Source organism: Castor canadensis, chromosome X (assembly GCF_047511655.1).
Source record: "Castor canadensis chromosome X, mCasCan1.hap1v2, whole genome shotgun sequence".
Lineage (NCBI taxonomy): Eukaryota > Metazoa > Chordata > Mammalia > Rodentia > Castoridae > Castor > Castor canadensis.
Genome location: NC_133405.1, coordinates 135,045,557 through 135,070,181, shown reverse-complemented (window position 1 = coordinate 135,070,181; position 24,625 = coordinate 135,045,557). Strand labels below are relative to the sequence as shown.

Genomic DNA, 24,625 nt, shown 5'->3' with positions numbered 1-24,625 from the left:
CCTTCTCTGAACCCACATAAAATCAATTCTCCTATGCTACTATGACCACCCAACCATCACCATACTCCTTCTTCAGTCTCAGTTTATTCTGGGTAACATTTATCGTCCAAATATTGTACTACTTTGTTCATCACTGTCTCTCTCCATTGTCTCCAGCACTGGAATAAGAGTGCAGAAGACAGATTTTGCTTTGATCTTTGGGGGATGTATCACCAGTGCCTAGAATACTGCCCAGCACACAGTAGGACTCAAGCATTCACTGACTCCATCGGATATACTGACATGTGAGCTGAAACCAAAAAGAATAAAATATGTTTTTTCCCATAAGGACCTCTAAATACATTAGAACAAGGGTGAGTGAGCTTTTTCTATAGGGGGCCGGGTGGTAAGCATTTTTGGTTCTGCAGGCCAGTGGATCTCTATTGCAGATCTTCTGCTCCACCACTGAAATGCAAAAGCAATCATAGTCAATGCTTAAAGGAATGAGCGTGGCTGTGTTCCAACACAACTGTGTTTAGAAAAACAGGCAATGAGTCTGACTTGGCTTGCAGATCATAGTTTGCTGACCCATGTATTAGAGGCTAGCAACCCATACAGTTAGCCAGAACATAAGATGAAAATTGCCCTCCAAGAGGTATGAATAAAATGCTGTGTGGGCAACAACAGCAAACGTGGTGGAGCCAGACTTCGACAAGAGTGTGCACGTCTCCGGTGCTAACGGGAAATGATATGTAATGGAATTTCACCCTGACATCAATGGAAATCATGCGAGTTGAGTGCTTGTGGCAATTCATGTAAGAATGATTTCATCGCACCTGCTCAGATCTGGAACTTTTTCTTTTATTGCCATAGCACTTGGCCTGGCGGTCTGGGCAAGTGTCTATGCTGTAAAAAGTCAATTATGTTAAGTGATGACAAAATACCAAATGTGGTAAGTGAAGTTTAGCCAATTTTCTAAGTCTTTGGTCTGCATGCTACCAAAAGGGAAGGGGTTTGGGTTTGATATCTATAGTGGCTTCCATTTTTCTACTTTTATCCAGATTTTGCCATGGTATAGGTATCATTTTTGTTAAGCTACTCAATAACATATTACTTGTATGCAAACCATTCCCTCGCTCTCCAAAAAATTACCATGGTTTATTTTCTAGCTTTCTTTAAAGTATCTTTTTTAATGCTTTGTCACTTTTTTTCTTCTCCCTCCCCTCTTGCAAAGTATAATTTATTTATCAGGTTAAAAAAGAAAATACATATTTGATCTGTTACTCAATTAATGTACATCCATTTTCTTAGGAAGTATATTTTTTTTGGATCTACATGTATAGAAAAATAGCATAATGAAGCCCATTATTTTGTACAATTTTTAAAAGAGAGAAAAATAAAGACTTAAAAAGGAAATGTATGTTATATCATATATCTTTTGGAGAAATTAAAATACCATTTAATCTTTCACCAAATACTGAAGTTCTTCCGTGTGCTTGGTCCTGGGACAAGCACAGGTAATAATACCTGGCCTGCCTCAGTGATCTTATGATTCACAGGGGAGAGAAAAGATGGAAAACTTATTGTGCAACATAACGGAAGATGCAAGGAAAGCACAGATGGAATAATCAACTCGATGGATCGCAGAGGAGGATGAGGGGATAATGCAGGAGGTGGGTTTTGAAAGATGAACAGGGCTTCACCAGGCAGACAGCAGAGGGTGAGTGAGTGGAGATTTTGTGCAAAATGCTATCTTTCTTTTGTCTTAATTTCTATGCCTCCAAAAAAAAAATGCTTCTTAGCGTTCATTACAATAGAAGGAAATCACACGTGCAGATTGTTGTCAGGAAATTCTATAGCTCAACATTTTTGTGAATGGGCTGATTGGTCTTCATTCAGATGAGGATGTGGGCAATCATGGGAACCCCTTGCAACAATTCACACACAGCAACAATTATACACCGCTCACGCCTCTGCTGCCCACGGTCTGTCCACAACAGGGCATGGGATAGAGAGCAACGGGGAAGTTGGACAGATGGTCAAAACTGTAGGACATCAAGCAAGCTACTTATTTAACTGTCTGCATGTCCACGAGTGAGGGTCCACAGGGGAGGGTCCCTGTGATTCCACTAGCACTCTACCACGTCCAGAGCAGGACAGTCCTTTAGTCACAGGTTGCAGTGAAAGCCCCCACACCCTACATCCTGAGACACACTGGATGCAAGGCCTCTTTTCAAGAAACTTTCTTACAGAAGAAAGCACTTCATTGGAATGGAAAATTAAGAGATGAATGTTCGGATGGGACACATTGGCATGAATGTGGCATCACACTTTATCTTCTCCCTCCCTTTCTCATTCTGTGTACCACTGAAATTGTCCTTTTCTGATTTTATTCTCTAACGGCTGCTGACTTCCTCCTGTTCACAGCCTAGGTGTTTTCTTTAAAAAACAAACAAACAAAAAACCGTATTTTTATGAGCATACACTAATAGAACAAGGAGATTTCATTGTGACAATGGCATAGATGGGGACAGGTATTTTGAACAAGTTCACATCCTTGATTACATTCCCTTAACCTCCCCTCTAAAGCCTAGGTGTTTTCTAATGGTCTATCCTTCCTTCCAAAAAGCCAACCATGAGGCCCTGAGTTCAAACCCCAGTACAGTCCAAACCAAAAGAAACAAACCATCTTTTCACAAAAAGCCAACCAGTTTGTTCCTTCCTTTCAGGCACTGCCTCTCTAAGAATGACTCCTAGGCTTGAATCCTCATGTGCATCTCCTTCTGGAATCTCAGTTCAGCATTGACTGTTCTCTGTTTCATGTTTTACAACTGCATCACATCAAAAATGCACAGCTCACATGACCATCAGCTTCCTCCCAAACCTGTCTTCTCTACGGGGCCTCTGGTGTCTCCATCTTGATTGTCAAACGCACCACGTTTGCCATTCTTCACTCTCTGGGAAAGGCAGAATGAAGCAGAGTGATGGCCCCAAAGATGTCCACAACCTAGACCCCAGAACCTATGGATAGTCCAGGTTGTTACGGGGCAAAGGGAAATTAATGTTGCAGATATAATTAGGGTTGCTAAGAAGCTGAGTGACCTGACATTAGCTGGGATTATCCAGGTGGACCCACAAGGATCCTTCAAAGTGGAAGTTGGCAGAGAGTGGGGGTAGGGGAGGCAGAAGAGTCAGTGATGTATGTGAGGAAGGCTGGTCTAGCCATGACTGCTTTGAATGTGGCGGAAGGGACCATGAGCCAAGGAATACACCTAACCTCTAGAAGCTGGAAAAGGAAAGAAAATGGATTCTATTTTAGAATTTCCTTGATTTTCGGCCCAGGGAAATCTGTGTCAGACTTCAGACCCCCAGAACTGTGTGATAATGAATTTCTGTTGTTTAAAGCCACCAGATCTGTGGTAACCTGTTACAGCACCAATAGGAAACGAATACACTCTCTTCCAAAATCCAATCATTTCGCAAGACATGTATGCATCAGTCTTTTGTAGCTCTTTACATTGGGTTCCTTCTCTCTGCTCCCACTGCCTCTGTGTTGATGTAGACCCTTCTTAGCCTGTTTTAAAATCTTCCTAACATGCTTCTGGCATCACAGCTATTTCCTGTCACTTCTCTCAATGGCACTAACCATGGAGGCCCTCTTCTTTCAAAGCCTTGCCCAAGTTTCTCCCAAAGCTTTGACTTTATTCACCTCACTTCCCAAACCAGAGACCCAGTAAATGGAACTGTTTACTGCTCTTAGTAATTGCACTTGCTGTTCTTCCTAACACATAACATTTTCTTTGAGAGGTTTTTTATTTTTCTCATGTTCACTTTTTTTGCTCTGTTTGGGAGTTTTAGAAGATGAGAATGGAAACTCCCAGAGGCCCAAAGAGTTCTGGCCACTGTTGTATTTGGCAACGTAGTATTAAACAAAGAAGAATTGTTTTAAAAGACAGTTCTAAATAGTGTGACGTGTCTTCAAATGTTTACATTAAAGGGTTGCAAAGTAAGCCTTTAAGCTGAAAAACACAAAGCAATATAATTATCCTCTTCACCAAAAATAACTAAAATATTTATTTTAAAATATAATTTCCTAGTATGCAACAGAGCAGTCAGTAAAAGGACCTAGGTTTAAAGTTACACGCTTCATCTCATTCTTTCAGTGTAGTCAGATCCGCTCCAGGACTGATATAAGCACACATGCTCAGGTGTGAGCAGACATGACAGCACAGAGAACCCCAGCAGAGGGCAGTATTTGGGAGTTCATGAGAGAAAGAGGCCCAATATTTTGGGTCCTACCTGTAGGAAGGGCCTCCTCCAACTCAAATCTCCGATGCAGATAAAACTCATAGTTGAACTTTTAGGCCCATCACAAATGTGTGGCCTGAGCCAAAGGAAACCTCATTCTTGGAACCTCCTATGATAAAACCTGTATGTAAGAGGCTCATGCTTTGTGGGGTTAAGGAAAATGAATCAACAAAGAGATGAAGAGCTAGCGGTGAGGGCTAGACAGATGATTGTGCCTTGGTACCAGGTGACAACTATGGTGATCTGGCTGATCAGCAGCCCAGGCAACTTCAGGTATCTTAATCCTGAAGTAGCACTCATCCCAGGATGAGGACTTTCCCAGACAGAGGAGGGCTTTCTTTAGTCCAAGGGCATGGATATGGGAGAGAACAGATTAAAGAAAAAAATTTCCAGTGTATGAAGAAGGTCATAGGGTCCTTAGCTGCAGGTGGACAGCTCAAGATGGGTGCTCTAAGGGATTAATGGTATAGGCCAACGTGAAGGAGTTAAGGGGCTTGTGTCTACTGGGTTCATCTTTTTTGCTGTCTCCTTTTACGTAAGAGGCACAAACACTATAGTGACCTAGCAAGCCAATACAGACCAAACATGTAAGGCTCAGCCTATACTGTCACAACGCTTGCCACCATCCTGCTTGGTAGTTCGCCTTAGAATTCCACAACTGTATTCTCTGCAGTCTTTCAAGACCTTTGCTATGACACAATGAAGATAAGTTGAACCTTGAGGAAATGTCTAGGATCCTTGTGCACACACAATGTATTGTCAGATTTAATCCATGGCCAAACACAGTAGGCACTTTCTGGATCAGACACCAAGGCCATGGACGTTTCACCCATGTGCTCAAGAATTGGACCAAGAATTAGGACTCTCAGAGCAAATGCATTCTGCCAGATCAATCACCCATTCGAACAGGAGGGAGGTCATCATCAGCACATCATCCATGATTTTTTCTTCTAAATTTCTCTTACTAGAGGCATTGACATTTTGGTCATAAGTTAAGTCCCTCTCTCAGTGGCTTCTTATTCATGTTCTGGGCCATGTCTGCATACTCCACAAATTGTAATTACTTTTTCTAATTTAGAGTATGTGAAAAAGAGCATGCTTGCAACCCACTTTCAGTCACTTAATGTACAGCTCTGAAATCCTTCATAATCGAGGAAATTAATGAGGCAATAGACCAAGGAATAAACTTGAAAACCAATGCTGGGTGGCCCTGAATATTCCATTGCCTAGATGATCCCAAGGCATTTCCTCTGGTTCTTTTCCAAAGAACCAGACCATGGAAGCTAAGCTAGCTGTTAAATTTACCAAAACCTAACTGAGATAACCAAAACACTTCAACATGGCACAAAGTTATACCAAGCCCCATAAAAATGGTTTTAGAAAAGGAAGCTTCTAAAGTATAACCAATGACAAACAGCATTGAAGATGGTATGAATAGTGAGAGGCTAGAGTTGTGGCTCAAGCAGTAGCATACCTGTCTAGAAAGTATGAAACCCTGAGTTCAAGCCCCAGCACCACCAAAGAGAGAGAGAGAGAAGAAGGAAAGAAAGAAAGAAAGAAGGAAAGAAGGAAGGAAGAAGGAAGGCAGGAAGGAAGGAAGGAAGGAAGGTGATGGGGTTAACTTACTTCATTGTCTCCTATGGAATTAATAGTTAAACTTACCAGTGTTTGGATTCTTGGATGAGATCACCGCTATTACACATAAAGGTGGAATAGCTTTTAAAGATTGTGGAATGGTGTTTCTGTCTTGGATCAGCAGAAATACAGACCATCAGAGGACTAAAAGCAACTGAACTGAGAAACACTGGAAATCCACCTAAGTTTTTGAGGCCAAGACTGCAACAGAATAGATTCAGAGGGAACTTGCTCTCATCCCACAGAAACCAAATTCTAAACTTTGAAAATTATCTAATAACCTCAATAAAATTGGCTGCTACAGCCAAGATGAATTCACCACAGATTGAATATTTTCAATAACATAATACAAGCACTTGATATCTTGCATATTCAATCATGTACTTTAGCATTTAACCTTGAGTTATATAAAACACCAAACACACACATTACCTACTCTATTGAGGAGTACCCCAGCAGGGCAGTCAATAAAGTCACAATAAAACAGGGAAGTGAAATGGTAGAGGAGACCCAGTTGAACTTAAAGGCATTCTAAAAAACTGCACTTTAGTACCACAATATAGGCTATTTAACACCTCAAATTATAACAGGGAACAGTACAAATACAAACTATCTTAAATATAAATACTGCATTGAGTAGCAACAGGTGGAAGAAAAGGTAAACCAGTAACATTCTGCAGGCAATGAATGTTGCCCTGAAATATCACTGTGGTTAATGTCTGTCAGCACACCCAAATTCATTTGTTTAATTGGTAACAGACAACTAAGAATTTCTGTCAACCAAATTGGAGGGGACCAGAGGGACTGATTGAAAAAAAAAAAACAAGCAGATAAGCACTGAGATGCTAGCCTCAAGTTTTAAAACACTTAATTAGTAAAAAAAAAAAAAAAAAAAAGACATTTTGAATAATTTGTCATTTTTTTATTCTAAAGAGTACTAAAACTGAAATAATTTTGCCTGATACCTGACATGAGAACTAGGGAAGACTTAATTTCACCAAACACCCACCTGGTAGAATTCATGCAAATTGAATTAAACTGTTAACCAAACTTTTTTCTGTACTTCCACATCTGCCTTTAACATGCCCATTTTTAGTAATTGGATCTCTAGTACATTCTTTAAAATAATCACATACTCGCCTGACCATGCAACCTGATTAGTAATGAATGAACATTCCTAAAAGGAAGCACTTGGAAGGATGGCAGATGTCTGTGGGGATCTGAAGGCTTTACTGATTAAAATTAAGGGGAAATGGGAACTGGGTCACAAAGTCTGGTTAGTTTAATTGAAACCTAGTCTTCCAAATTTACTCAAATCCTCCTTCTGGAGGTTCATTTATACAGGCAGACAAGCAAAAGACAACATGGCAATGAAAAAGAGCAACCCCGTATCTCTGGAGGAGTGACTGCCCTATCCTGCTCCCGAAGGAACTCTTGGGAACAGGTTAGCACCAGGACCCCACATGCTGTCCTTTTCAGAGTTCCTTGAGCACCTCAGGAGATTCTGACAGAGAGATCCCCCTTGAATACCCACCAATGGACTGCACACTAGTTCTTTTTGAAGAAACATCGCTGTAGGCAGGATGGGGACCCACGAAATGACAGACAGACCACCGAGACCAGATGGTGGGTGGCAGGCAGTGCTGGAGCGGTCCTGTGTGTCTGTGAGAGCGTCGACAGTGAACCACAACAGGAAAATCGGTCCAACAATTCCAGGAAGGCTAGCTCCACCTCATCCACTCAGCCAGGGTTGCCCGAGTTGAAGAATCAACTGCCTTTTCCAGGGCCCCCGCCGTGACTCTCAGGTCCCCTCGCCCACTAGAGCTCAGCTGAAACCAAACGACAAGCAGCTCAGGTCATGCCAACACCCATTGCCTGGTCCAAAAACATGATGACTTGGCACTGGGATGGGCATTCTCCCTGCCTACAGGGAGCAGGCAGTGGCTCAGCCGACCGGATGGTGTCCTGTAGCCAGAGGCTGCTCAGGGGTCAGGAACTGGCACTCCCCTCCTGCACATTTGGGTCCTTTTGGCAGCCTACTTTATCAAATTATGCTCTGGATGCCGGTTTGCTCATTTGAAAACTAGCTCTCTTTATTCTGTGTCTTTTGTGAGTTAAAGTGTCATTTTTGGAAGAAATTTTCTTAAATTTAGATCATGAAAAGCAGTCCCTGTACAGAGCCAATAAATCAGTCATATTTTCTTCCAAATATAGAGATTAAAATTGCAATGGATCATCTTAACAACTAAATATATGCGTATATGCAATGTATACACAGATTTATATACACAAACACTTAAGTTTTACATACATGCACATATGTGTATCTATTAAACACACATATATATCATATATATATATAAGTAATATATATGTATACATTCTTCTCTTGACAGCCACTGGGATTGGTTTCAGAACTCCCCTGCCAAAGATAGCAAAATCAGAGAATATTCAAGTTCCTTATATGAAATATTTGCATAGAACCTACACACACCCTCTCAGATACGTTAAATCGCCTCCAGTTGGCTTATAATACCTGACACAATGCAAGTGCTATGTGTATCATTGCTACACTGTATTGTTTAGAGAAAAAAATGAGAAGACACCAAGTCTGCATAGGTTTAGCACAGATGAAATTCTTATCACCTATTTTTGATATGAAGCTGGTTGACTGTGAATGTAGAACTTGCAAAGATGGGACGTCCACTGCATGTACATCAAATATGATCTTGTACTATATAGACATATAGATATAGCACAGCACATCTGTGAGGTGTCCCAAATCTTGATTCTTTTTTGTCTCCAGAATCAGTCTTCAGCATGGCAAAGGAAAGGTACACTAAGAATGCAAAGGCATCGTGCCAAATCTATCTGAAAGAAGAGAACAGTCTCCCAAAGGCAAAGAGCAAATTTGTCCTGCAAAGCAGTTCTTTGAAGGATGTTGCTTATCACTACACAAGACAAGAAACTGCAACTGAAGTAAATCACCAGGAAAGTGTAAAAACAGTTCTGCACAATTCAATTTCTACTCCAGACATTTGGACTCCACCACAGGTGCATAAGGAACATTCCTGATAAGGGGGAAGCAGGAGGCGAGACTGCTTCCTTGGGTTGTGCACTGTGCGTGTGGCAGCGCCTACTTTTGTGCCATTGCAACGCCTGGCAGTGAACCAAAGTATGTGCACATTAGGACATAAAAGTGCAAGCATGGGTGTTCCTGGCTTATGCTTTGCCAATTCGTAACTTCATTTGCCTTTTAACAAGGCAGGGATTACTCAATTTCACATACAGATGACTTCCTTAAGAAGTGCTCATTGTCCATGGAAGAGACATGCACAGATCATGAAAAAGAATTTTAAGGAACTTTTCATCAACAGATTTTTTAAAACAGCTTTTGTTAAAACATTAAAATTGTCAACATTTCTATGGAGTGAGCTTAACTCGTCCATGTTTTGGCACTGAAGTGGAACCCTAGCCTGAAACATCTCAAGTTGAAACATCAGGAAAGAAACATTTACCCCTCAAAAGAAAATAGTAAATGGCAAAAAGTACTTTATAATCTTTCAAAAAGCATAATCTGACACCTGTATCCAAAATTTGCAACCATTCGATGGTCTTAGATAATTCATGTCTTTTACAGTTTAAGTAAAGCACCCAAGCTGGAGCTGGAGGTGTGGCTCAAGTGGTAGAGCGCCTGCTTAGCAACTTCAAAGCCCTGAGTTCAAACCCCAGTGCCACCGAAAGAAAGAAAGAAAGGAGGGAAGAAAGAAAGACAGGGCCTCACGGTATAACCCAGGCTAGACTCAATCTTGTAATCCTGCTGCTCCTTTACTTCCCAAGTACTGTGATTACACATTTTCCAGGTCTGTGCTGGACTGGCTATCATGTAAGAATTTATCTGAAGGCTGTGATAGCAGACTGGAACAAGAAGGAAGACCACGACAGCATGTCACGCCATCTCCTGCAGCAGTCAAACCAGACTTCCAAGTGAGTGAACCAGTGGTGTGCTGTTGGCAGAAATGGAAGCTGCTAATTCCTTTGAAACTACCCACAGATGAAAGCACCGGACACTGCCTTCCCCAAATGCTTTTCTGTGCACATTCATAGTCGGATAGACATTTCTACACACATCCCTAGAACTCTACGTCTATATAAAAGTCCTACATATGTGTATATTGGAATTGGTATTTGAATACATATGTGTGTATAGCTACCTGCACACTCATGCACATAAATATATACAGATGCACCTTTTCAGATTTACTTGGGATGTGATAGCATTCCCTCTTCATAAGCCTCTCAGTTTGTGCATCCCTACTGCATTACAGAAACATCACTCGCTCTGTGCAAAGACAGCAACCTGGAGATAATGTTTATTTAAAAAACAAAAAACAACTGCCTGCTCTTGTCTGCTACAGGTTACCTGGAAATGAGCGAGAACTATGAGACAGCTAGTCTCTGAAAGACACAGCAGTCAAGCCGGATTTTTGTAACAATAGATTGCACCTGGGAAAACCACTTGCCACTTGGGACAACTTTTCTTGCTTCATTTATACAATACTCCCCTAGAAGGCAGACCCCTTCCCAATTACATGCCAGAAGCAAAATGCATCAATGGATACTTGAAATGCCAGTTCGATTGTTCTCTGAACACTGGGAAGCTTCCACTCTAGAGCAAGAACAAACACCCATGTCTTGTGATTCAGGGCGTAATGATGGCTGTGGAGTAACTGATTCCTATTGTACAAGCAGATTGGGAAATTCTCTCGACTATGATAGTGTCTTTTCTCAAAGAAAATCACTTTTCCCCTCAACTTCAAAGTTAGCCACACACAAAAACCTCATGCTCACAATACCCTGAAGCTACTTTGTGATCTTAAAAAATAAAGAAGACTAACCTTTATTCACAACTCCTGATTGACTATTATGAGGAACATGTTTTAAACATTTTCCGTGATCATTGAAGCCCTACAGTCAGGGAGTGAAGTTTTTTTGTTTTTTAAGGCAACGGAAAGGAGAGTGATTCTTTTGTTCTGAATTGTTATTGTAAAGCACCACATGAAAGAAGGGGAACATGGGAACACGGCAATGAAAAGGACAACAGCTCTGACGAATGAAAACAGGATATTAAGAACAGTGTCGAGACTGAGCATCTGTACAGAACAAAGGCAGGAGGGAGGCTTCTTGGAGAAATTCGAGCAAAAATACTTTTACCACATTTAAAGGCTAATGGGTAAACTAGTTTTCCTGGGCAGCAGAGATTTCTACATCTGGGGCAATAAAACTAGGTTATCATTAACACACACATGAACAAAGGCACACGGATTCCAGTACCATAAAAATTTTAGAAAATGCCTTTAAATCACATTAAGTCACCCTCCTTTCAATACATGATCCACTTCTTGAAATTTCTGGGCCCAAGTTTTGCCCTATATCAAATAAAATACTAGTTTTACCAAATGACTACATAAAACAGTATGCAGTCCTAAGGAAATTGAATTTTTTACCAAAAGAAAAAGTCTCCATAGCGTATTCTAACCATGTAATAGTTGCTATGTTAGTTGACACAGCAGCTAAAATCACTAACATTAATATAGTATATGGTTTTGGCAAAATGGTGGTATTACCTTGTACTTTTCTTCTGATGCAAACTCTACAAAAGCTGTTACTATGATGGTTCATTTAATAAGACATCATTTGAGTTAAGAATTTGATTTAACATATCTTAATTATTATCATTGCAGTTGTGGTTCTGAAAAGTAAGTAATATATTTTACACTGCCTTCAAAATTTCCATCTTTTCTCCGTTCTCTAGACTCTGCTATTCTGCATTTTCCCCTTTTCCAATTCTTTGCTAAGTAAGACATCCATCCAAGCTCTCTCTCCAGGTGCTGTCAGAAAACTTGGGGTTAAACCCTAAGTATGGGGGTCCAAGTGCCCTTAGGTCTAGTTTTGGGTTGACACCATTGATGTGGTGTCATGTTAAGAAAGGTGTACTTTGAAATCAGATAATCCTGAGTTCAACTCTGGCTCTGCCATTTCCTTGCAAAGATGGTAAGAGAGCAATATCCCACATATCTCCCACTCACAGATGCTCTTCGGATCTCACATGCAGCTTCCTTATCTGTAAAATGTGGACAATGAGAGCACTCTCAGAGTCCTTTGAGGATTAAGTGCGGCAAGGTTTTCAAAGTACCTGTCACTCTTGCATCCTTCTTCCTCTCTTGTCCTGAATCACCTCTTCCCACTCGTCATTAAATAAATTCACCATCTGTGTTTATTAGAAACCCTCTTCAAACCATTTTTGGAATCAGGAAGGCTATTGATTCATTTATTTAGTCACTAGCATTCCCGGACTGTCTTATATGAAGAAACAGCAGGAGAATAGTAAATTAACTAGCATTCCTATTCTTACCATTAATGGCTGTTTAGTAACTGTCTTCATATAGGTGAGCTCGTCTATTTCCTAGATTTCGCCATCTCTGTTCATTACCACTGCATTTCTCACCAAGATCTTGAGGCTTCACCCCTCTGCTCCATACTAGAGGCCCCTCTGCCAGAAATTTTTATTTTGCATGAAACAAGGGACCTTGACATGGATGGGGCATGTGAGACTATTGAGAACAGAGAAGTTATAGATTTTTTTTCTGCTGTAAGCTCATGAGTTACACTGCCACTTGCACGGGATAGTAGCAGAAGACACGAGACTCCTGAATCAGAGATAAAGGATGTTTTTCAGGGTACAAGAAGTGGTATGTGTTTCATGTTCTAATTGGTTCACCTTGACCTCCATGGGACTTGGTACATGTTGTACACACAGAGGATTTGCATCACAGCTAAGCAATCCACAGTTTAGGAGATGTGAATCTTGTACTGTGGACTGCAAGCAAGCCTCTCCAGCCTTGGAGGGAGACTTTGTCTCTATCCTCTGAGGGTCTGCTGTACAAACATCCTTTAAAAAAAATGGAACAAAAGCAGTCAGTGAGTGCCTCAGCTCGCAAGAGGTACAGAAATGTGAGAGATTCGTGGAGAAGCATTTCTCAACAGTCACAGTTTCTGTCTCCTCCTGGGGATCAGGCCAACAATGGTAACTAGAAATCGGGTCACCAGTGAGCTTTCTATGGTTATGGCACAGGCAGAGCTTCACGTGGCATTGACTGGCCCTTGAGTCCTAGAAGTCCTGGGGTAAAAGGAGCTCGCAAGGCAGTGATGAGTTGACTTTTACCACCAGCTCCAAGTTCCTCATCCCACTGCCCTAAAACATCAGCTGAAACACTATTGGCAGAGAGCAACGAGGTCTCACTCATAGACTTCCAGATAAATAAGAGTCCTTTACAGTCCCAAATCAGTCTGGGTCTGGTCTGAACTTCAGTTCTCTACTCTGGGCCAAACTAGTTTTAAGAATTTGGAAGAGTGGTTTTGGAAGTTGGTTTTATTATCTTTATGACATTAGAAACCCTAAATGTACATCAATTTGGCTTTCTTAACTAAACTTTTTTTTAAATTATAGAACTTTTTTTTGAGGGGCAGAGAAAGGAGATTTATTACACAGCACAAGCATGCCATGAGAAGAGGAGAAGCAGACAGAAAGTCATTTCATTCACCCCACAATACTTTTAAAGGTACTGCTGTGTGCCAGGAGCTGTTGTGGGCACCAGGAATGTTGTGGTAAGTACAAAAGAGCTTACATTTTAATGAAGAAATGGGAAAATAAATGGGTGAGAAACAAATAATTTCAAAAAGACCCAGACATAAAATGAAAAAAATAAAAAGGATAGCATGAAAGAAAGTAGATGGGTGGGCGTGGTCTACTTTAGCTAGGAAGATACTTCTACTGTACCTGTGAAGGCTTTCTTGAAATATTGGCTTTTTTTTCTGCCAATAAACAACCAAAGAACATTTGAACGTCAGTATATAACTAACTGTCCAGTGTTTGGGTAGAGAGCTATATTTTAATTTCTTAAATTGTTAGGTGTTTAGTTTCTGATATTCTCTATAGATTCCTTTCTTGAGGGCACTAAAATTCAATTTTTCTATTTCTTACATGAAAAGGCAATATGATTGATTATTGGAAAACTGTGACCTCTTTATTTATTTTAACAATGAAATTTGACAGGGAAGATCCATGAAGACTTGATGGGCCAAAAAAGTGGAACTATTGTGTCTCTAAGCTTCTTTGTGTTGCTGTAAAAGAATAACTAAGACTGAGTAAAGTATAAAGAACAGAATTTCTGTGCTACCAAGGATTGAACTAAAGACCTCATGCTTACTAGGCAAAGTGTTCTACCACTTGACCAATGTCCAGTCCTTTATGTTTTAGATAGCGTCTCATGCTTTTGCCCAGGCTGGCTTCAAAATATGATTTTCCTACCTCTCCCTCCCTACCTAGCTGGGATTTTTGCTGTGTACCATCATGACTAACCCAGTTAGTTCTGTAGGCTGGGATGTCCAAGTTCAAAGTGCCTGCAGATCAGAGCCCTTTGTCTCTACTTCCAAGATGGCACCTTGCAGGCTATGTCCTCTGGGAGGAAGGAACACTATGTCCTTACATGGCAGAAGAGCAGAAGAAAAACTCTCCCCACAAGCCCTCGTATAGCACCATTAATGAATTAATGAGGACAAAGCTGTCCTGATCCAAGTACTTCCCAAAAGGCTCTGCCTCCCAACACCACTGCATTGGGAATTAAATTTCCAGTACACGAATTCAAACCACAGCAGACGGTTCTCAGAACTGCCTGAATGTTCAAGCACTTGATCTTAAGATATTAACCCAAAGTTGAAAATAACAGTGGATGTACAATCATGGCTACAGGGAAGGTTAGTAAGGAAATGAATAGAAACAATGAAAGAGACACTGGTTTTATCTGTTCTTACTCGCCTGTTTTTCCTCACTAGGAGAAAAAAATTCAGGAAGGAAAAAGCAGGAAGTAGGGGAAGAGTTCTCGAGGAAAATGAACATGTGTGACCAGGGCTTCACCACTGGTGACTCCAAAGATGAGTTGAAACTGGAAGATACTGTTGCCTGATAGCTTCAGTTGATAATCTTATTGACAGTGACGTGACCAAAAAGTATCTCCAAATAAATCAATATACTGACTAGGCAAAATTGTTATTGCAGTTAGAATATGAGTCTTAGAGTCCATCTCTTTAAGAATGAGCTAGAAGGAGGTGGGGGTGCTGGTGGAGAGACTCAAGTGGTAGAGCACCTGCCTAGCAAGCATGAGGCCTGAGTTCAAACCCCACCAAAAAAAAAAGAGCTAGAAGGAAGATGACCACAGAAACAGTTGTTTGGAAGAAGAAAAAGCTGTTGTTGCAGCTACAGCAGAGACCAAGGAAAGTGCTGGAGAAGGCTGGCTGTGGGGGTTGCTCCTCCAGTGACACACATGAGAAGGTTTGGAGTGGGGGGGATAAGGGGAGGGAGAACAAGGTAGCAGATGTAAGGGGGAAGCTTATAAAACACATGGTCTTCTGAAGGTGAGTTATCCCTAACCCAACGACTTTTTGAACTAAAATGTAAGAGTTCAGCTGTGAATCTGGAGACTCAATACTTGTGTAAATCTATGAAACAAATCCTATAAAAGTTATGAGGTACTCTCATGGCAGGTAAAAGGTTGAAAATTTGTATCGTGTTATCAAAATGCTTCCTTGTTATGTTTAAGGGAAATTATAAATGTAATTTGTAAGACATTAATTGGGAATTAATATGAACGTATCAATTAATATCAAAAGGTAGGGACTTGGAACTTTGAGACTTGGCTTACGGGCTTTTTGTTGTTATTTTGCTGTCTTATTTGGCTGCTTGTTTAGAATTTAAAGTAAAACAATTTCATTTTAAGCATTTTATCCACTCATTGAAAGTCATTCTAAGTGTGCATTTCATCTTTTAACGAATCAAATTAGATAAGAAACTGGCTTTTAAAATATAAAAAAAGGAAACACGATGAGGACTTAGTTCTTAAGATACAACCAAGGGCTTAGAAATTCACTTACACAAAATGTACAGTAAGGCAGCTAAGCTACATTTAAAATGAAGTTATATTTATTTTGATAACTATGAATGTTAATTGAAAAAAGTATCCCTTAATTATATGAGAAGGAACAATTTTGAAAAAGACAAATTTTAATGTCCGATTGATCATCTCAGTAATGACTGGTCAGCTATCTCGTTAGGAAGCTTTTTAGCCTGTCATTATTTAAGTCAACAGGGACACTTAACTCAAGGCGCAGTTCCAAATAGTACTGCCAGTTGTCCAAATCTCTTCTTTCCCTCCCAAATTCCCCCAAGTGACTCTCTCTCTTTTAAACGGATGCAAATATTTAGTTTCACAACTTTAGTCATTTTCTTCCTTAGAATACAGACAGGGAACTTGCTCACTCCTGTGGTGCTGGGCAAAGGGCGCCAAATGATGGCAGGAATGCTGGTGACTTCCCTGACTGGAGCTTTGTTGTGCAGGAGCCAATGCCAGTTAACACCCCCCTCCCTGAACATGAACTGCAAAAACATCACTGGCCCAAAGAGGGGAGCTCCGTCTCTTCCCACCCGCTGCCTATCAGCATCCAGAAGCAATTCTTTGCATGGGTGCGTCTTCATTCTGATCCTGACTGGCAGCTCTGAGGATTAAACTCAGGTCCTTTGGAACAGTGGCTTTATGCACATTAGCCCCCTGGAGTGTTGAACTCCAAAACCTCTATTTTCTCCCTCTGGGTCTACCCTGTGTCTCACAAAACCCTAGTTAGCCACTGTGGTACACAGCCTTTCTTCCACTGTAGGCTATCAAAAGAAAACAAAACAAAACACCAGACCCTACAACACTGTGATGGATATGGTAATTGACGCAGAGTCTTTAGGATAGTGGCAAATTCTGAATTCTTTTAGAACCGAGACTTGGGAATGCGGTTTTCTTCTTTATCATTAAGAATTCACATTCTCATCAGCAAAATCTGGCTTACAATAGCACAAATGATCACTTGCCTGAATGAAAATGGTGTGTGTGTGTATCCATTTAAAAAAAGGCTCCCAAAAGCACTAAATAAAAATCAAGACCAATGTTTTTTTAATCAAGCAGAATTTCCCGCTTGGTGACTGTATGAAAAAAAAAAAAAAAACTAGACCATCTGCCCTCTCTTTGCTACTTGAGTGCTTTTTCTCCTCATTTCCTCAGCAAGACATTATCATTTTATATATAAATTATTTCTACTATGGTCCATGGAGCATTTCCTTCTGTGCACTACTTTAATAAACCACACAGAAAGCGGTGCTCCGTTTCTAGGAAGATACTTCTCAGTTCTAAATAGATTTGAAAGAGGAAAATGACTGGAAAGAAGAAGATGAAGTCAGATCGTACTCATGTGTCTTTAAACACCTTTGTTGGTGAACACATGCACTCTCACAATCTTTTGCTCCACATATACATATTTTTATAGTAATAATTAACAACCCAAATAAAACGCCACTGCTGCTATGCTCATTCAAGATGATGATTATGCTAAACGCCCATCAAGAAATAAGTCAGAAAATGGAATTAATTTCCTCTCAGGAATGAAGATGACAATAAAAGTACGGTGAAACCTCAATTCATCGAAATTTTCTGGAAATGTGAGAGTTCTGGTTAATTTAATTTTCTGGTTAGCTGAACCTCAAATAGGAAACCTTTTTTAAAATCCTCATTGAAATGTTTTTAAAATGCTTGAGTCCACCTGCTTCACTTGCATAACTTCAAACCACTTACTGGATCTGATTTAAAGATTCTTAGGTAATTGCAAATCTTCTTGCTCCTTGAGATCAGTGTTATAAAGATCTTTTTAAGTTTGATCGTACATAGCGATTTAGGCTATTGACTTGAATGTATAATTGTATCCATGATCATAATTTTATGTTAATTCATACTATCACCCTTCTTCTTGGTAAAGTTCACAGATGTCTTAGAAAAGATAACATAGAAAACCATGATTAATAAAGAAGTTTGGTTTTTTTTGCAAAATTTGGGTAAGGTGAGGCTTTTGTATGTTTGCATGCTAAAGAAAATTGTTTACAATTCCTTCTCTACATGATTTTCAGTAGTGTAAAAATGAATAATAACTTTAATACAGCTCTTCTAATCAGTTTTGTTAGCACAAATTAAAGACTGTATATATGTATATATATATAAACTTACTGAGAAAGTGCTAGTTGTTAGGTTTTCTGGTGGAACCCACTGGCACCTCAAGATTGGCCCCAGATGTCCTCATTTTACAGTACAGTCACAACCGCTCCAGCTCTCACTTGGGCTCTGCATTCCAATTTCCCACATAGAGTTATACTATGCCACCTTGAGCTACCAAATAGTAACACTGTACTGAATCAAACTATTGCCGAGAGACAGAGACCTCTAACATTAAGCTTCTTGCCCATGGTAAAGATCATTGTAGAAGAAAGTGCCACCAGTGTAAGGTAAGAGAGTGGAGCCAGTAAGCTAATAGCGCCTCCAATTCCACAATTCCAAATAGCTTGCACTGTATGTGGAAGGATAAGACTGGGACTCCTGTGTGTTCTCTTTTAAATCGTTCTTGGCCCCCCTTCCCTCTTTCCCTCTCTCTTTCTTTCTTTACCTTACTCACACAAATGCAGATTTCATTTTGGGGGGAAGGGACTCCTCAAAGCAGCACATTTATTCTGAAGTTCTGTTATGTGTCAGGAATGCTGTTAGCTATGGGCACACAGTAGGGTTTTCGTAAACACTTCCATAAAAGACTGAATGAAGCTGATGAGGTCAGCTGTTCCTCACTTACAGAAGATCTCCTTATAGGGAGACCAGTGATGCCAAATTTAGTGGGGTATTTGTATTTCTGAATGATGACTACTTTGAAAATGATACAGTTGCTATACCCTAAAATAGGACTCTAAAACAGACATATCTAATTGTACATTAATTTTATCAACAAATATGTCTTGATCACAAAAAGAATGGGGTACTATGGGATACTATAGTGAGTATACACTTTAGATTTCAATCTATAACTCAGTATAGACCTTGTAAAGATAAGATCAAAGGGTTCTTCTTGTTCATTTTGTCCTTCTATCTGTTCTATCTTCTCTCAGAATCTTTTTTCCAAGTCTTGCCCTGAAGAGCAGTAATGATATTGTAGGCTTTCAAGAACTCCTCAGGGACCATAACCCTGCACACCTTGGAGAGTTTCTCGCAGACTTTGTAAACTGGGATACTCAAAAGCGGTGCCAAGTCCCTGGGGTGACTGGGCTCCAACATCTGACACCAGAGTGATTGCCAGGTTAAATGGACACACATAAGATCCTGGGGCCGAGAGTATGGACAAATAATGTTATCCCATTTAGAATGGCCAAATTATCCTCTTGCTCAATCATTGAGGCAGCATGGGAGAGTAACGTAGATTATCAGCTACCAATTCTGGGTAAAGGTGTCCTTCCTTTAAAGATTTACGTATCTTCCTTAGTAAAGGACAAAAGTCTCAGGATACATTAGGTAAGAAACTCACTCTGCTAGACTAATGTGTTTGCACAGTATTGATTCTTCACCAGACGTAACAAAACACACACACACAAAGAAACACCGACTGAACGGAAATAATAGTTGGGGGAGGGTGAAGACTTTTACAAAAAATAAAGAATGCACTAACATAACTAATGTCCAAACTGTTGGCATGCAGTGTGACTTACATAAGTCTTCCTTTGAATGTCCTGTTTAGGGCCATTCTTTCATATAAACATAGTCAGCATTTTAGTACTTATAATTTTTATGCACTTTATATAAATTGACTCTAATCCCTATCCAAACCCTAAGTAGAAGGGACATTTTCCCCCATTCTGCAGAGGAAGAAACAGAGTTAAGGGATCTTGCCCAAGTCCATACAGCTGGCCCAGTTTAGAATCTGACTTTTCATGTCTCTTAAAAAATCTCTTTTAAGAGTCATAAAACATGTTGCTGCTACACTCTCAAGGAATTAGAAATTTCTGGTATGTGAGTGTAAAGAACATTCGGACCCTAGTTTCTGGTGGTGCTGCCACTATTTCTAAACTAATTTTTAAAAACTAATAGTTAGCAGGGTGCTGGTGGCTCTCTTGTAATCCTAGGTACTTGGGAGGTTGAGATCGGGAGAAGGATCTTGGGTTCGAGGATCAAGGTTCAAGGCTACCTAGCATGGGCAAATAGTTCTTAAGACTCCATCTCCAAAATAACCAGAGCAAAATGGACTGGAGGTGTGGCTCAAGTGGTAGAGTGCCTGCTTTGCAAGTGAGAAGCCTAGTTCAAACCCCAGGCCAACCAAAAAAAAAAAAAAATCCAACTAATAGTTAATGATTAGTTAATCATTGGTCAATTGTCCCTTCTTCACCAGAAGCCAGTAAGGAATTTCACATGCTAAGTGCTCCTCATTTTCCCTTAGAAGGACGCACATCTGGATCATATTGGCAAGTGGGTGCTTTAAACACAAGAGAAAATTAGAAGAAAAACTGAAGACTGGATTATTTCCACAAGTCCACTCACAAATTTCCTCCCAACCAGTCCCAGGACTCTTGCATTTTTCTGACTAACTTCTCATCCATCCTTGCCATTCAGTGAACAATGGCTTGTGAACTCCCAGTTAGCAAGTTCACAGGAGAAATATATCAGTTATAATTAATGTTTACTAGGATAAATGTAAATATTTAAAAATATACGACAGTTCCAAGCACATGTGATTTCCATTTTATTTTATGAAACACTAAAAATCCACTTGTCCACCCCATTAATTATAACCTGCTCTCAGCCCTGACCTGTATATAATTCCTCCTGACGTAAATTGGAACAAGGTGCTCAGAATGGAAGCAGCCTACACCCCAACTGGGCTACAAAATGTCAAGTTCCCAAGCCTCTCAAAAGTGTAACCTGACATTTTTCTAAGATTAGAGACAGTTTATGAATTTAAAAAGAGGGCTTAAAGACTCACCACAGTTAAGCCCTCTAGTAACTCCTGAAATATCCAAAGTAAACAGGACTAAGGGGGCCCTGGGGACACTGAAGCCTTGTTATAAGAGAAGAAACACTCTTTGGTAGTTTCTCTGCAGAAAATAATGTACATGCGTTCAACCAGAATTAAGAACAATGCAACAATAAACTTAACAGGCTTGAAGGCCTCTGGAGATCTAACAGAATCATGAATGGGCCACATAAAATAGTTCTTTCGCGACACATGAATGATTGAGTTTGCACTGCCCATTCATCTGAAATGTTGAAGGCAAAAAAAAAAAGGCTAACTTTTTAATAGTACTTTTCTTGACATGAATGCAATATATATTCATTTGTCACATTCCCCAAAAGCAGGTCACCTAGAAAAGGATGTAACCACTAAGGAGAAACAGCGCTCTTTAGACTGCTCTTTCTAGTCATGTTTTCTGTACATTTTAGCCACAAAAATGGAATCATACTTTACATTTTGTTTGGCGAGTTATTAGTTTAAATATAATATATTGAGTGATTTTTCATGTTCAAAGACTCTTCTGACTTCTCAAGGTTAATCTTAAGTACCTTTTAGTACAACTGAAGTATTACAGTTACTTGCCAAATCAAATAGACCATACAAGCCAAAGATTTACAAATACGAAAATGTGAGTGCTCCCCCCACCCCCACCGCCATCATAACACATACTGTCAATGGGAGCCATGTTGCCCTCAAGAGGAAGAAAACTAGCTCTTAGTGGCAAATAATCTTACTCTTTTATGCACAAAGCACAGACACGCAAAAACAGAAGTACAGTAGAGTTGTGTATTAAAATTTCATGAGGGTAGAATTGCAAAAAAAGCTTTGAAATGGCCCCTTGGGAGTGGAGTGGACAAGGAAATTGGTGTGAGACACTGTATTACAGCATCCGACTTACAAATGAACTCACTAGGGTCTGTGTTGGGAAGCATGTGTTGGGTGAGAGGCTATTTTGAGAACCAATGAACAGATTATCTCAGAAAGGACTAGGACCAAGGGAGTCTGTATCTCAACATCCCCAGTTCTTGCTCTGTACTGACCTCTTGTGCTGTCCGAGGCCCAGCGTGCCTAGTCCTCCAAGCCTTCAGTTGCCCTCAACAGATGGACCCTTCTAACCTCTAGGGATCCTTGCAATCCACACCTACAAGGTGGTCAGGGAGAGAAGAGAATGTGCAAACCTGCAGATTTCCTTGCAGACACAAGCTGATGTCTGAGGAGGAAGGAAAAATCAGGCAGTTCTTCCTCTGCCCTTTAACCCTAACAGAGGATGGGCCAATTGTCCACAAAGCTACTGTTATCACAGGCCACACAGCAAACAAAGGAGCAACATAGTAGCTGAACATCTTCATTACCTTCTGTGGTTAGGCAGACTTTCTAAAATAGCAGCCCAAAGATGTCAGCCTGACCTGTGAATGTATGCAGTATCACTCTCTGAATTATGTTGTGTTATAGGGCACAGATGTTACTAGGAAAGGAGCCCATCCAAGTGGGCCTGGATTGATCACATGGGGCTTTCAAAGCTGGGAGCTTTTTGTCATCAACAGCACAATTTAGAAAGATTGTGTGTGTAAAGGATTCAATTCACATAAGAAAGATGACCCCTGGAAGAGACTGGGACCCCAACTGACAGCCCTGAGTCTTACAACTACAAGAAAATGCATTTGGCCCACAACCAGCGTGAGCATGACAGCAGATTCTTCCCCAAGGTCTCCATGACAGCAGATTCTTCCCCAAGGTCTCCAGATAAGAGCCCAGTCTGGCTGGCAGCTTGATTTCAGCCTTGTGAGACTCTGAGCAAAGAACACAGGCCACCCTGCAGAGCCATCAGCTAATAAATAGGTGTTTTAACCTAAATGTTTGTGGCTGTTTGTTATGCAGCAAGCAAACTAATACACCTTCCTTTCTCTACAACCATACCTGGCAATGTTTGTCTCCTAGGTCACAGACCCTGGTCAGTGACAATCAGTTCAAAGAAAGTGTCCATACTTGGGGCCTTGACTGACTTCTTTAACCTTTTGAGAATATATAATCAATCCTGCCAGACAAATCTTAACTTTTGAGCTCTGCTGGGTCCCTTAGGAGGATTTTAATGATTAATTTCTCAGGGCTCTCCACCTTCACTCCTCCCCTGCCTGGTTTACTCCATGCTTAGCACATTCAGTTCATGCACCCATCTGGTGTAGTTCACTCAGGTTGTCTTTTACCTGCTTAGAACTTTTCTTCCTACATCTATAACGTTCACTTTAACCTTCCAACTCTAATGCCCCAATCTTCTTATAATTAGCTGGTCAAGGATTATGTAAAATGATAAGTAGGAGTCTGAATATCCTCTATGCCCTAATGTTCCTGAATTTTCTGTTGGAAAAATAGAAGCAGTGATTAGTAAATCATATGCTATGACAGAAAGAGAAGGAAAGGCATTAGGAACAGGCCTTTGCAGAATTTGAAACTTTCCCTGTATCTTATCAGGCCTCACTGGGCTCTTTGTAAAAGAATAATATAGTAATACTTAACTCATAGAGCTGGAGGCAAGAATGAAAATGGTAAAGACCCATAACAGAAATCAGCATATACAAATACTTAAATACCATTGTGAATAGAATTGTGGGAATCATTTGCATAAAATACTTTCAATTTTTCAGGAGGAAACTTCCTATATAATCTCTTCATCTCCTATTATCATAAAAACAAAGCCATCATTAGCCTTTGAGGGCAGACCTTAGCCTTGAAGATTGCAGTATTTTATGGAATGAAATAATCACTTGATATTAGAATGCTATTTCCATTTTGTGACCAAGAAGGAGGAAAGTGAGTTTTAGGATTAGGAAGAAAATTCTGCAGGATATTTCAGTTGGGTTTACTGTAAAGTTGAGTTAATCATAAGCCCCATGAGCCTGGGGCCCATGTTTAATTTATCTTGAATATCTACAGTTTGCCTGAGAACTGTGATCTCAATAGATACTTAACTCACTTCTCCATGCATCAAAAATTTAGTTAGAAAGAGAAATTTTATATGCAGAAAACTCTGGTGAGGTCAACATTTGATTTTTCCCTGATTTCTCCTATTATGTTCCCAGTGAATATTTGTAATATTTATAAATTTAGTTTTAATTCAAACTAATAGATCCTAACACTTGTCTGATAGAACCAAGATAGGTATTTGGAGGTTGGGGAGAATAGGCCAAATGCTCCCCAAATTTCCATGTTCTTTGGCTTCTGACTTATGCTGAAATCTAAAAAACAAACCACAAAGTACAGTATGAAATGAGCAAGATGTTCCCAACAGTTTTCTTCCTTTTGAACTTCTGGTTTCATGCGAGAGTCTAGTGGTTTACATCTACTCTGCCTTCTGGCCTCTGAATATCCAGGACTTTTACTTCCAGATTTAAGAGACTTACTGCTGGAAGAGCTGTTCTTTCTGTTAAATTACTTGTCTTTAAAATAACAATGGATTCACTCATTAGGCAAATTAAAGATCATCTTTCTGGAAGTGTATCGAATGCAGATACAGTATAAAGAAGCACTGTGGATATATTTGTTTTAAATGTGGACTTAATGAATAACTTTGCTGGTAAAATTCAGCAGCCAGGGGCAATGAAAAATTCCCATGGCTTTACAATCCACAATTTGGCAGACTGCTTAATGGACAAAGTTCAAGATATTCATAGCTTCCCTTGCTTAAAAATAAAAATCCCCAAACCACACAAGGTAGCATTATTATACTCTGAATACT

General features: G+C 40.1%; 1 protein-coding gene across 4 annotated transcripts in view; it reads right to left on the bottom strand.

The window, feature by feature from the left end:
- The window catches only part of Mid1 (midline 1), a 328,176-nt gene that overhangs the window by 102,479 nt on the left and 201,072 nt on the right, over positions 1-24,625 (bottom strand). The window contains exon 1 of one of the 4 annotated variants that reach the window (XM_074064165.1): positions 7,457-7,882. The exons of the other annotated variants lie outside the window; for them this stretch is intronic. The gene's annotated coding sequence lies outside the window, so the exon portion shown is untranslated. Of the gene's footprint in view, positions 1-7,456; positions 7,883-24,625 lie in introns of those variants that run through there. 4 annotated transcript variants of the gene reach the window in all.